Raw genomic sequence first — 15,010 nt, 5'->3', positions numbered from 1 at the left:
AGGGAGCCCAGCATCAGATCATTGTGTGGTGATGAGGAAAGAAAAAAGCTTCACTTGGTGTGTTGACTACTGTTCCTCAAGAAAGTTTATCTGTTACAAACAAATCCCTTAAAGTAGCATGCCTTTATCATATGTAAAAGGTCACTTGGCTTCAGCTGTACAAAATGTCCAGCTCTTCATTGCAAGCTTTGATCTTCTGTGTAAATGAACAAGGATCTAAAACGGAATAGTAAATGACTAAGTAGTTATTTGTAGATCAGAATCTGTAGAAAGCACATGGAACTGGAAATATTAAACTTTGACTCATAATGTCCTTGTCAGCAGCTGTCCTACTTATGTCTTTTTGACGTACTTAGTTTTTAGTGTTCCAGGACAAACCTTCCTTAGACAAACTGATCTCAAAACAGCAACATAAATTCTAATTTGCCCTGTTTAAAACTAAGAAAAAATAACACCATGTTCCTTTATAATAGTGTGTATAATACTTGTGCTGGACTACTTTTGTCTTATATTTACAATAAATACATTTATTTAATGAACATTTAGCAGGTGGATTAATTTGATGCAGTGTGGTTATTAGTCTGCCCTTCCTCCATTGCTGCCTAAATTGAGTAGCATTTATTCACTTACTAATGATAGTGAATCATCTGGGAGACTAAGCACTTTGTGATTCATAACTCATCCACTCATATATTATATGAATTCACAAGTTTATACTTCCTTTATATGTGTGTCACCCCTTTGGAATTATGTTTCCTACTATTTAATGTTTAAACTGCAAGGCATGACAGATTACCCTCTTAATCCTTTTCAACTTTGTGTTTTGCAATGTAATTACTCTCAGCCCAGCATTTTAGTTTTGTGTTCACTCATTCATTTTTAGTAGGGTGCTTGGGGGGTAAGCAGAGCCTATCCCAGCACTCAGTGATTGTGAAGTAGAAAAAACAGTCCAAGATGGTGTGCCAGTGAAGAAAGTAGCTGCTAATTAAGATGCATGCAACATACTTTGAATATAATCGGTAGATTTTTGGCACCTTAGTATTGTGTGGAATTGAAAAAAAATTGCTGGACAACTGTGGCTGTAAAGCTACTTCTCAGATTTATGCAGGTAAATACTACTCCTGCAAATGGGTCTGGTGACTACTTTATTTTTATTTTAAGTTTTTATTTATTTTTGCATTGACATCCAGTTAATATTTGTTAATGTTTCACTGCAAATTTTTGTCAAATTAGTCATTGGAATGATATTTCTTCTTAGCAAATCAAGCCAAAAGGGGTGAGTGGCTAACTTTCGAGTATAGCATTAGATAATAGTAGAAACCTATGTGTAAAGCACTGCAAATTTCCCTTACTTTATTTACGAACGTGTATGTAAAGTTCTCTACCTACAAGATATTCTTATGATTTTTTTGTTTCAGTAAATGAAACCAGGATCTGTCCCTATAAAACAGCATTAGCGTGTGCACTTGCCTCAAAAATATCTACATGAGTCTGGAAACACAAACAATCAAGGCCGTGAGTTGTTGATGAACTTCCTTCTGCAGCCCAGGTTACACATCTCCATTCCTTCCACCATTATCTGCCTAATCTGTGATTCTGACTAAGTCACTTAACTAGACAGAGCTCATTGCTCACCCTAGAAAAAGATCATGTCTACTGGGCTACCCCCGTTAAAAAATGTATAAAAATAAAATTTGCAATTTAGTAAGACTTTAATAACAGTATCCTTTTCTGATTCACCTCAGAACTTGAACACATATTCTCAACAACCTTCTGTCAGAACAAATAGATGTGAAGGTAATATTCATATTATCATCAATGCATTTGTCATACAGGTGGAAAATAAGTAGGTTCAGCACTTACCTATCCCCTTTCCAAACCTATTGTTCTGGGTTCAAATTAAGCTACACATTAAAACAGATAGAAATCACCAGATAGAATTTGTACAAAATAGAATTTATTATAATATTAAACATAAATTAATATAATGTAACAAGCAGGCATTAATTAAATTGGCTGTACAGTATTGGCAAGACAGAAAAGGCCACATTAGGCCAGTGTCAGAAAGGACAAATAACAGTTTAAATCCAGAAAAAGTTATTTAATATCCAAATATCCTGGGTTAGCAGAGTATTTATAATGGTTTTTGGTCCTTAATGATCACTGTAAAAGCTGTTCTGAGTTCTTTTGCAGGAAAATCCAGATAACTGAAATAATTCATTGCAGATTTATGCTCACTCTTCTTTAGGCAAAAGTCCAATTCAATTGTAGGTATGCTTGGCTGGATACCATCCTAGGCAAACTTAATTTTCCTCACACAAAATTGTTTTTCTACCTCTGTGGATAACCAGGGCCCTGAAATGTTCAAAATGAAATAGCACAATTTTAGTTTCTGTACCAGAGTCTGGGCTGTAGACCAGTCTTCTGTCATGTAACCAAGGCATTTTCAGAGTTTGGCTGTAGCTGTATAGTTCTATGTAGTTAGCTGGACAGTTCAGAATATACTGGTTGAACTGCTGAAGAACTATAGAATAATAAAATGCTAATGAATGAATAAATGAATGAATGAGTGAATGAATGAATGAATGAATGAATGAATGAATGAATGAATGAAAGAATTGACTCCACATGTTTCTCTCCCAGTATGTGTCTCTTGGCAAAAAGAGGGAACGCTGAGTTGTCAACACATAATGCATTCAGTTTAATTCTTTATTTTTTTTCCTGAGGGAGAGAGAGAGATAGTGAAACAATGTCCAACTTCGGATGCTACTTCCTTAAAGTGATATCATTTGGTCTGCATTCCTTTTTTAAGCTAAGAACAGACACCAGAACAGATAGACAAGAGACAATTGTTCTCCCAGCTAGATAGAACATTTTCTTTTGAATTGCATGACTTTCATGCACTCTTTTTTTCCAGTATCTTTGTTATATAGTACCACATTTTATATCAGACTATGAAAGAAGGTTAATTAATAACAATACAGGAATGAAGAATTAATAAATGTAGTAAATACACAGCAACAATGGTAATATGCCAACAATATACAACAGTAAAATTGTTACCTTATAATACCATAATGGTTTCAGTAATACCGATGGTTATTAACAATAATATCAATAATAGTTATATAACTAATAGTAGTAATAATCATGATTATCAATAATAGTCATTTTCTTATCAAAAAGGTTTCATTCCTACATTTCCACCCTACTTTTACCACTCTTCACTTCTTGCTCATCTTGTGCATGATTTTCCTCTCCACACAACCTTAATACTACCCAGTTCTGCTTCATCCCTCCTTTTACTCCCTGTTCAGTTTCTCCTGATCACATCTTTCACCATATGTTTTATTCACTCAGCCACCTCTGCCCACATCTATTTCCATGGGTTCAACACTCACAAACTCAGTTTAATAAAGCCACCCCAATCCAAACAAACATGCAGAGTGTCTGAGGTACTCCTTTCATGGGTCTTCATGCCCTTCTCCCAATACTGTTGTCTACAAGAAGACAATTCAGTTTAATAACTTACTTAGCTTTGTCCCAGTACTCAGCAGTCATCATTCCCTGGCCTTCATGTATTCAAAAGCCCCATGTCCACCATACTATCTATCAGCTTCTTTCCACAGTGTAAATGGGATTTTCTCCTGCCAAGAACCAACCTACTGCCAAATCTACCACCACATTAACAAGTCTAAATTACTGAGAAAAGAACACAATTCTGTTATGCCAGTATGACCCACAGACTATACTCTTCATTACTACCCAATGCCCTTCTCTGCTTTTTTCCACAATGACTTCCTATTGTAGCACTACTTTACTCACCAGGATTACAATACCCCCTCTTCCTCATGTTTCACAATCATTCCATAAGACCTTCAAACGTATCTAACTCAGTCTGCCTGCTACGTTCCTTTTAAGCTTTACATTTTGCAACATGATTATCCTCACTCCAGGGTTTTTATTCTCTTTAGCATTCATTCCTTTTTAAAAGGATGTTTCAAACCCACAATATATTGTTATGATTCAAACTCCAATCATCTCATAGCTCTGCTTCCTCTCTTGCTCATGGACAGGCCTTTCATTTTACTGGAAAGCTTTCACTGAATTATACTCAAATACTCTTGTACAAAATGTACCTAAGATGGCTATTCCACCCTTATGTATTTAAACACAGCTTAATGTTGGAGTAGAACCAACCTTATTATCATGGTTAATACAGGAAATGTTGGTGACAGCATCATTATAGTAACAGAAAAGTCTCTGTTCTGGAGGAATATATATAATTTTTACTCCTTGTGGAATTTTCACACAGTAGCAGTATATATTGAATGCATATTACATTTCTAACTTTGAATAGAAGTCATAAACCAAACCCTAATAGAAATCAAGTATTATGTAGCATGCTTGATAGTGACAATGATATATCTGTGAATTCCTACATTTGGTAGTACGCATGATAGACCAAATAGAAATCATGATTTAATAAATAGTTAAAAATTGTTCAAGGATTATAGTTGGGACTACAAAATGCATATAGGATTACTTTTCCATCCTTGAACCTATATGCATCTCAGTGCCAAAATGGTTCCAGTCATAAATTCATGGTCAGTCTATGGTGATATTTTTCAAATGATGGGTAAAGTTCATATCCTGGCGATATATATCATGTGATCTAAAAGACAGGATATCTAAACACAACTGCTTGAACACAACTGGTCTAAACACACTTCATCTAACTGAGATTTATAAAATAATAACAATTATAATAATAGTAATAAAACAGAAAAAAAACGTTTTTTTTTTGCAGGAGGCAAGCCCCCCTCACCCTAATGTGGGAAGCTTCACCCCTGTACCGCCCTAACTTATATATAACAACTGCACAGTTGCACTACAGCTGAAAAAAGGGAAAATACACTGGAAGTGCACCACAACCTCTTACAATCATGCACACTGTGATTAAGCAAACTGCAATATTACTTATAGATGTTAATATCACTTAGACAATTCCTAGTTAAACCTTCCAAGAACATCACATCTAACTGAGACATTACATCCTTTTGATTTACAGACTGACTCTGTCCATTAGACACATAGGGTCTAGACTGGAAATTCACCCCAGGTCTTGCAGCTATGTCGCTAATGGCAGAGGTGGTCTATAAATCATACTCTAACTTACATATACCTCTTAAAATGACTTTGAGGGCTCAAAAACTTGCAGGATACATTTGGGATGCATGGCTAAATTTATAAAGGTACCAGTAGTCATTAGCCTAATATACACCTATGAACTTTTGAACCTATTAAATATAGAGTCTATATTATTTCAGTGAATGCTTAAAACAGCAAATGCTGTTTAATTGACCCAATAAAGTCGAAATCCCTAAATCCTGAACATACAGAACAGTGATTTTTTTCAGGGGAAAAAAAAAATCACTGGGCTGTGTTCAGGACTTTGCCATTTCTTCCACTGTAGTGCGATCCCAGAGTTGGTATATTTAAGTAGGGGGGGTGTGGGGGGCACAGCCCCCACTTTATTTTGTGTTTGGATTTTTTTTTTTTTTTTTTTTTTTTTACAAAGCAGTGATTTTTTTTCCCTGGGAAAAAATTGCTGTTCCATGCATTTGGGATTTAGGGATTTTTGACTTTATTAGGTTGATTAAACAGCATTCACTATTTTAAGCATTCTCTGAAATAATATAGACCCTAAACATAGCATGCAGGTTGGCATAAAGGTAAGCTAGCAATATTCCTAGAGTTAATTCAAGGAGTTTTGATGGTGATATATTTTCATTGACAGAAGAAGTCACTAATCTTTGTTTCATTATTAGTTGATTAATTTCTGTATTTATTTTATTTAAATTTGTTGACTGGGGTAGAGCACTTGTCCACCTTGACCTAATTCAGGATTTGCCCGACTGAGTTATATAAACCATGACAGAACTGTAACAATTTCAATGTAAGTTATGACAGTTTATAATATGAAGAGAAGTGAGGCAAAAAAGTGCATACAGAAACCTAAAATCATTATTTGCATATATGTATTTTTGATCAGGATTGTAGTACTATGTAGCAGGTTTACAGTGTGAGCTGGTATGAACTGGAGGGCAGGTGGTATTAGAGTTTGTAGTGGTTGTGAAAAGGACAAAGATCCAGTGAAATATAATCATGTGTTCTAATATATTGTGGTTGCACTTAGGTCGGAGTGAAGTTTTAATTATTTTCCCCTGTAAAGGAGGTAGGTTATGCCTATGTTTATGAGGTAGTGATGGAGGCTTCTTGCAGGTGCTGCGTCAGTTTTTCCCTGAAATCTGGAAAGCTGATTCGGTCTGCTATGGAAGGTTGTATAACTCTTCACAGGTTCGATCCTAAAACTGGAAAACTCTGGTTCCAGAATTTTTAGTTTGTGGAGGGGTAAGGAGAAAAGTTGGGGCTTTCATATAGATTCATAGGCCCTTCCTCTTATGATAAATCTACTAGTGAGGGACAAAAATTCGTTTTGGATTAACAGCTTCTATAATAGCAATTCAAAGATTAGATCAACCCTTTACTGGACTGACACTCCGCTTGCTGTTTGAACACTGAGCAGTGATGCTCATTTATCAGACCAACTGAGACAAAGTGGCAAATCTTGTTAGAGACTGCTTGAAGTGAGGAGTTCTTTTTGGAGGCATCAGCAATCATTTGGATGCCATATTCTGGCTGAGCCATAAGAATTCCTTTTCCAAAAGCTTCTCTGTCAGCTTTGAGATGTGTCAAGCCCAGAGGAAAACTTGTTGGATTTTTGCTCATATTTTTTTTGCAAAGAGGTGGAAGTTAAAGGTTGGATCAAGCAAAGAAAAAGGCATTTAAATAATAAGTTGGTTTCTAATGGTTACTGTCTCTAGTCTAATATGCAACAATCTATAGAAACTAGCTTACCACAAAGACTGAGAATTAATAATTTTAGTTTTATTTCTAGATTAGATAAACAACATCAAACCAACTACATATCTGAACATTCTGAAGAAGGGGTATCATATCTGAGAATCCTATATGACTGTATTGCAGAGAGCCCTTTCACATGATGAAGCTGCGTTCATTTTTCCAAGGTCCATTCAGACGAATTTGGATCTGCTTTTTAGAGGCATAAGATGACTGAAGTGACATAAAGATTTTGAAGTTTATAAGATTTCTCCATTTCTGAAATGAAACCAATTGCTGCCTGTTCTGGACCCTGGTCTTCAGTCCACAACTGTCAACTGACATTTGGAAAATCAATGGCTACTGTTGCAGCTCGTCCACTTCAGTCACTAAGGTGTTCTCATATTTAGCTAACTGTCTCCTGGCTATGGTTTCTACAAACAGTCTTTTCTGACAAAGACAGTCTCTACTTCACTTGTTTCCCTCCTTTGAGGTCACAGTAAACTTTGCAAATTCCAAGTATCAACATGCTCGAGTGTTGATGTTTAGAGGTTGATTGCATCATTTTTGAAATTGGAGAGAATTCATATTAATTCTGGAGAAAGCTTACTTCTTACTGATGGTGCCACACCCAAAACAAGTCTTTGTCCCTGACTTTAGACTTAATGGCAGAACTGGTCATATTCATGCAAAAACCCTGGTTTTACTTGCTAAGCCTGAAACTATTTTGATGTAGCAGTAATGTGCAGGATATATGCTTAATGATTTAGTAATGGTAAATCCTTTATAATGGACAACCCAAGGCCACTATCACTACAAATGTGGTTTTCCCAAGCGAGTGATGGTGCTACAAAAGGCACATAGCTTGAAGACATAGTATTGACAGAAATCACATGTGTATATCAACTTCACAGGCAAGACACACCTAAGGATTCGGAAAGAATCCCTTATACTCACATAATCTGCCTACCACAGGTATGTCAGTTTATACAATTATGTAAAATGTGATTTAGCCACAGCCTTAGCCACCTTGAAGATTACCTCATTATTAGATAATTTGTGAATCATCCTCAGCACTTCCAGGCTGAAATTAACAGTAGCAACCCATTCATTGCATTAACACAGACACCCACATATTCACATACATGCAGACATCCATGCACTTACGTAGACATAAACCCCCTCCGCCACACACATACACATGCACACACACACACACACACACACACACACACACACACACACACACACACACACACACACACACACACATACACGCACACACACACACACACACACACACACACACACACACACACACACACACGCACACACACACACACACACACACACACACACACACACACACACACACACACACACACACACACTGATCTCGCATCCCAAACCAGTACCCTTCTGCTGACTTTTGTTGCACTTACCTGCAATGTGGATTCTGTCGTTAACTATAAATGAGAACCATAGAATTTTGGCTGGGTTAATTTTCATGGCCAGCTGTGCTAACTTACACAGCTGAGGGATTCTACAAATCACTGAGCAGCATCAACTGGCTTCCACAAAAAGTTCTGGGAGAGAGCATGTGGTGATTAGCATATCTGTCCCTCATTATCTTACAACATGGCTAGCAGGAAATCCCACCATGGTGATTCTTCTTGCAGTGAAATTCATTGGTGTTGACCTGTCTCTTTCAGGAATTCCTTCCATGTTGCCATTTGTGTGTCTTGTCATACAACATGACAGTGGTGTGATACATTGTCAAGTGGATAGAAATACATTCCTACCCTCTGTGCAGGAAATCCAAATATGGGAGATGGATATAAAAATGCCAACTTTCTTTTCAAGATCTACAAAATTAGTGTTTATCAAGCAATGGGTTTTTGGTGGAATGAATCCATGCTGTTATTACCAATCTGCACCTTCAGGCTTATTCTAAACAATTTTGCCTCATATCTATTCTTGTTTTGTATGTGGCTTGTGGAAGACATGCTATTTTATGTTTCAGCACAGCATAGATATAGTGACATATCTATGTGTTCCTGTCTATTCATAACTTGATTTGTCTGTGCTACTATGGACAGTGGGTTTCAAATCAAGTAATTGACTGGGATCTCCTCCCTAGTGTGCCCAATGAAAGGCAAATTCTTAAAGTTTTAAAACAACCATTAGGTATGTAGGCTGCTTAAATTACTACCATTTCATCAAATTATAAAATTTAGAAGCAATGAAAATTCATCTCATATATATTTGGTTTATTATTACAAAGTTGAGTCTTGGAAGCTATACTAGCACAATGATGGACATGTGACTCGGAAACATGGAAAGCCAGAAATGCACAATTCCAAAGAATACCTTGGTACCTCAAATACTAAATCACCCTACTGCTCTGGACCCAGGAATAAGTACTAACGTGTCCGAGGGGAGGCAACGTCAGACATTCAGCTTTGCCGGTAACTGGCATTCTGCACGTTGAGTATTTCAGTTCTGACATGCTCAGGTCGAGCTCCTGAGGCTTGACTTCAAAATAATAAACCATATATTTTAGGTACATAGGTAGCTACTCAGCATGTGGTGCAGAAGACCATTAATAAACTAGTCCTAATTCCTTATTTCACCCAAAGCACTGCCTGTTTTAGTGACTTACTTAAGATCACACAGTACACAAATGCAGGCTGAGGGAAATCAAGCCCTCTGACATAAAAAGTAGCTTCTTAACAGGTCATAGTCTTAATTTTATGCTCAAATGACAGAATACACTTTCATAATCCATTCTGTTTAGATATTGACTGATATCACTTTCAGATGATTAAACATATATACTGAGAAACACTTTAGCCTTTTAAGTGACTACTTAGATGCTGTTGGTGTTCTGTAACTTCTGGGATTCTACATCATAAGCATTTTTGTGTTTAGGAAATGCCTGGTGGCTGGGGTCGTGGCTGAAAATTTCTGAGCACCAGCTCATCTATTGGTTAACAATTCAAATCAAATAATTAAGTAAATAACTTAAGGAAAGAAACAATTAAGCACTTACATCATCATCATAATCATGCTTCTGTGAATTTAATCTCATTGTATAATTTCATTATGCCTGTGTGCGCCTTCCCTTTTCCATATAGTTCAATTCTATGGTATATTACCCTGACACTTTGTATACATAATTTTCTTTCTATGAACTATATACATCATAATTATGCATTTGTTGTTTCTTTGTGAGCTTATGAATTAATACTATGCAATTGTTTTTACTCTGGAGCTTTTCTCACTGGGCCTCCATTGACAAAGGGCACTAGCTCAGTCAGACTTTCCCAGTCAGCAAATGTCAAATAAATAAATAAATAAATAAAATCATTTCCTCTTTTTGATTTTTTTTTTTTCATGGGGTTGAGGTGTTGCTAGAGCAGTAGTTAACCTGTCTAGTGGCTAGTGCAGTTCCCCTATCTGGTGTCCCTTCTACTCTAAACTGGGGTTCAAAGAAAGAAAGAAAGAAAACAAAAAGGTCATCTCTCATCCTGTAACTGTAACAAGTAGCTTCCAGCAATTAAAATATCACTCATGAAAATCGTCAGCCATGACCACAAATACAATACAGTATTGGTATTTCTAGTTGTCAGTACATTACTGCTATACTACCCCTCTGGCAACTGCTAGTTGCACCCCCTGATATCTTTCACCAAGAGCAGCAGCTCCATTCACCTGGGTCTTGATACAGCTCCAGCTATTGTGTCAGCTGTCGCTGTCACTGCCTATCAGTTCAATGCTGCACTCCTACCTTCTCTGACAGTCATGTCTATCTTCTGCAGGTCTTTTCTTAGACAATCTATCTATCTATCTATCTATGTATCTATCTATCTATATCTATCTATCTCTTGGCTGGATATTCTCATTTTCTTTTGCCTTCTTCCTGTCTCTCCCAAATCTTCTTCTTCATTAAATCATGTTATGCTTTCCTGATGTGCCTGAAACACCATAAGCTGTTCTCGTTAATGTTTTCTGCTATTGAAGCTACTTTGTTTCTGTTCTGTAATCATTTCTTTACCATTCCTACAGTGTGCATCCTACTATGCATCTCAGGCATTTCATTTCCATTGCCTATAGCTTCCTGAACTGCTCTGAGTTCACTACCCAAGTTTCTGTATCATTCAGAAGTACTGGGCACACTCGTGTTTTGTACATCTTACTTTTTAACTTCTTTGGCAGTCATCTGTCATACACCACCCCTGACAGTTACAACCATTTGGCTATAGAACCTCTGATTCTAGCTTAGATCCCCTTATTCATACTTCCCTTCCACTCCACCACCACTCTCACATACTTAAAGCTATTAATCTGCTTCACTATTTTCAGTCCTACCTCATTTTTCAGCTTCTTCTAATTTTCCCCATTTACTGCCTCAACAATTGTCTTGTATGTACTCAGTTTCATCCCATGTGCCTTTAGTTTTGCATTCCAGTTCTCTGTCATTTGTTGAAGGCTCATGTTCAGTGTCTGTTTGGAATGCCAAATTATTTCCATGCATTAGCTTTGTTGATATGTCCTTTCTGGTTTATGTTGATATGTATGCTAATGTAGTCCATGACTGGAGTGAACAGCAGTGGACTTAGTGCCAAGTCTTACTGCATACTCATTCCACTGGGAATTCCTTCTGTGAGTCTAAACATTGTTTATACTTGTCTCATATCCTTCTACATAACCTACACCAGTTCTACCATTTGTCCAGGACTTCAAACAATCACTGAACTGCCCTAATCAATTTTCTTGGGACCTTGTTATATGCTTTCTCCAAGTCTGCAGATGCCAAATTGGACTCTTTGCTCATCTCTAGCTTCTATTCTATTATACATCTCACTGCAAATATTAGGTCATTTGTACTACATCCTGTTCAGAATTTGAAATGCTCAACTCCAAGTTTACTTTGTTTTGTTCTGAGAATTTGCCCTAGTTAAAATTCACTGTTCGATGAAGAGTGTCTCTGATAAATAGGGGTTCAACGAATGGCTATTCACTGAATAGCCATTCGATAAAGTGATACAGACCCCTTCTTTGCTAGATTCAACTAAAAACACACACACACACACACGCACACACGCACGCACACACACACACACACACACACACACACACACACACACACACACACACACACACACACACACACACTGATCTCACCCCCCTCTACTAGTACCCTTTAGCTGACCTTTGTTGCACTTACCTGCAATATGGACTCTGTTGTTAACTATAATGGAGAACCACAGAATTTTGGCTGAGTTAATTTTCATGGCCAGCTGGGCTACTTTCCACAGCTGAGGGATTCTACAAATCACTGAGCAGCATCAACTGGCTTCTGCAAGCAGTTCTGGGAGAGAACACATGGTGGTTAGCATTTATCTCTCCCTCATTATCTTACAACATGGCCAGCAGGAAATCCCACCTTGGTGATTCTTCCTGCAATGTAAAATCATTGGTGTGAACCTGTCTGTCAATCAAAAAGGGTTATCTTTCAGGAATTTCTTCTATGTTGCCATTTGTGTGTCTTGTCATACAACATGACAGTGGTGTGATACATTGTCAAGTGGATAGAAATACATTCCTAACCTCTGTGCAGGAAAGCCATGACAGTATGGGAAATGGATTTACAAAAATGGCAACTTTCTTTTCAAGATCTACAAAATCAGTGTTTATCAAGCAATGGGTCTTTGGTAGAATGAATGCATGCTGTTATTACCAATCTTTACCTTCAGGCTTATTCTAAACAATTTTGCCTCATATCCATTCTTTTGTTGTATGTGGATTGTGGAAGACATGGTATTTCATGTTTCAGCACAGCATAGATATAGTGACATATCTATGTGTTCCTGTCTATTTATAACTCAGTTTGTCTGTGCTACTATGGACAGTGGGTTTTGGAACAAGTAATTGACTGGGATCTCCTCCCTAGTGTGCCCAATGAAAGGCAAATTCTTAAAACTTCAAAACAACCATTAGGTATGTAGGTTGCTTAAATTACTACCATTTCATCAAATTATAAACATTTGAACCATTGAAAATTCATATCATATATATTTGGTTTATTATTACAAAGTTGAGCCTTGGAAGCTATAGTAGCGCAATGATGGACATGTGACTCTGAAACATGGAAAGGCAGAAACACACAATGTCAAATAATATCTTGAATACCAAATGACCCTACTGCTCTGGACCCAAGAATACGTACTAACGTGTCCAGTGTGGAGGCAAAGTCAGAGATTCAGGTTTGCTGGTAACCTGCATTCTGCACATTGAGTATCTCAGTTCTGATATGCTCAGGTAGAGCTTGTGAGGCTTGACTTCAAAATAATAAACCATATATTTTAGTTCCATAGGTAGTTATTCAGCATGTGGTGCAGATCATTAATAGACTAGCCCAAATTCCTAATTTCACCCAAAGCACTGCCTGTTTTAGTGACTTACTTAAGATCACACAGTACACAAATGCAGGCTGAGGGAAATCAAGCCCTCTGTCATAAGAAGTAGCTTCTTAACAGGTCACAGTCTTAATTTTCTGCTCAAATGACAGAATACACTGTCTTAATCCATTCTGTTTAGATATTGACTGAAATCACTTTCAGCTGACTAAACATATATACTGAGAAACACTTTAGCCTTTTAAGTGACTACTTAGATGCTGCTGGTGTTCTGTAACTTTTCAAATTCTACATCATACGCATTTTTGTATTTAGGAAATCCCTGGTGGCTGGGGTCGTGGCTGAAAAATTCTGCGCACCAGCTCATCTAGCGGTTAACAAATCAAATAAAATAATTAAGTAAATAAATTAAGGAAAGAAACAATTAAACACTTACATACAACATCATCATCATCATGCTTCTGTGAATTGAATCTCATTGTATAAATTCATTATGCCTGTGAGTACCTTCCCTTTTCCGTATAGTTCAGTTCTATGGTATATTACCCTGACACTTTGTATACATAATTTTCTTTCTATGAACTATATACATCATAATTATGCATTTGTTGTTTCTTTGTGAGCTTATGAATTAATACTATGCAATTGTTTTTACTGTGGAGCTTTTCTCACTGGGCCTCCATTGACAAAGGGCACTAGCTCAGTCAGACTTTCCCAGTCAGCAAATGTCAAATAAATAAATAAATAAATAAAATCATTTCCTCTTTTTGATTTTTTTTTTCATGGGGTTGAGGTGTTGCTAGAGCAGTAGTTAACCTGTCTAGTGGCTAGTGCAGTTCCCCTATCTGGTGTCCCTTCTACTCTAAACTGGGGTTCAAAGAAAGAAAGAAAGAAAACAAAAAGGTCATCTCTCATCCTGTAACTGTAACAAGTAGCTTCCAACAATTAAAATATCACTCATGAAAATCATCAGCCATGACCACAAATACAATACAGTATTGGTATTTCTAGTTGTCAGTACATTACTGCTATACTACCCCACTGGCAACTGCCAGTTGCACCCCCTGATATCTTTCACCAAGAGCAGCAGCTCCATTCACCTGGGTCTTGATACAGCTCCAGCTATTGTGTCAGCTGTCACTGCCTATCAGTTCAATGCTGCACTCCTACCTTCTCTGACAGTCATGTCTAACTTCTGCAGGTCTTTTCTTAGACAATCTATCTATCTATCTATCTATCTATCTATGTATCTATCTATCTATATATATCTATCTCTTGGCTGGATATTCTCATTTTCTCTTGCCTTCTTCCTGTCTCTCCCAAATCTTCTTCTTCATTAAGTCATGTTATGCTTTCCTGATGTGCCTGAAACACCATAAGCTGTTCTCGTTAATGTTTTCTGCTATTGAAGCTACTTTGTTTCTGTTCTGTAATCATTTCTTCACCATTCCTACAGTGTGCATCCTACTATGCATCTCAGGCATTTCATTTCCATTGCCTATAGCTTCCTGAACTGCTCTGAGTTCACTACCCAAGTTTCTGTATCATTCAGAAGTATTGGGCACACTCGTGTTTTGTACATCTTACTTTTTAACTTCTTTGGCAGTCATCTGTCATACACCACCCCTGACAGTTACTACCATTTGGCTATAGAACCTCTGATTCTAGCTTAGATCCCCTTATTC

This window comes from Protopterus annectens, chromosome 9.part0 (genome assembly GCF_019279795.1).
Source record: "Protopterus annectens isolate FY-2018-M chromosome 9.part0, PAN1.0, whole genome shotgun sequence".
Taxonomy (NCBI): Eukaryota; Metazoa; Chordata; order Ceratodontiformes; family Protopteridae; genus Protopterus; species Protopterus annectens.
Note: the sequence above shows the minus strand (reverse complement) of the source record.